The following is a 934-nucleotide window of genomic DNA, read 5'->3' as shown; positions in this document are numbered from 1 at the left end:
TACGGTTGTTTACTTACAGTTAGAGGCAAAGAAAAAATTACTTTGAGAATCTCCACAGGGATGGTGAGTTAAGACAATCAGAAATACTATCAGATCCCAAAATGGGCACATTAATAGGCCTTCATTTGCATGCAGGCCAGGTAGCCTAGGCATACTTCTATGTATTATCAGATGCGTGTCCAAGATTGACAGGAGCGCTCCAAACAAAATGAAATAAACCAAATGTAGCCTAGGGTGTGTGCTCTTCAAACAACGTGTCAACTCCTAAAATGACAACAGTAAGACTGGAATAATAATATATTGAACGCAATAACAGAAATGACCATAACCAAACAAATGTAGATTAGAAAGGATGGGAATTAACTGTAAATGTACTACTGATGATACTGGTGTGCCGTCCCTGTGGCCTCAGCAATGGATTAGTCCACTCGGACAATCGTGAATCAGACTGGTGTCTCCTGTCCTGTGCCATCATTGTTTTATATGTATTTGCCACTGCTCGACCTGTCGACCGTCAGCCTATCGACCAAGCAATCGACCAGTCGACAACATGGGGTCAGCCCTAGTTTCACGTGTGTTTCGACCTGTCGACCGTCAGCCTATCGACCAAGCAATCGACCAGTCGACAACATGGGGTCAGCCCTAGTTTCACGTGTGTTTCGACCTGTCGACCGTCAGCCTATCGACAAAGCAATCGACCAGTCGACAACATGGGGTCAGCCCTAGTTTCACGTGTGTTTCGACCTGTCGACCGTCAGCCTATCGACCAAGCAATCGACCAGTCGACAACATGGGGTCAGCCCTAGTTTCACGTGTGTTTCGACCTGTCGACCGTCAGCCTATCGACCAAGCAATCGACCAGTCGACAACATGGGGTCAGCCCTAGTTTCACGTGTGTTTCGACCTGTCGACAACGTCAGCCTATCGTGTGTTT

Source organism: Oncorhynchus gorbuscha, unplaced genomic scaffold, assembly GCF_021184085.1.
Source record: "Oncorhynchus gorbuscha isolate QuinsamMale2020 ecotype Even-year unplaced genomic scaffold, OgorEven_v1.0 Un_scaffold_1956, whole genome shotgun sequence".
Lineage (NCBI taxonomy): Eukaryota > Metazoa > Chordata > Actinopteri > Salmoniformes > Salmonidae > Oncorhynchus > Oncorhynchus gorbuscha.
This window is presented reverse-complemented; position numbering follows the sequence as displayed.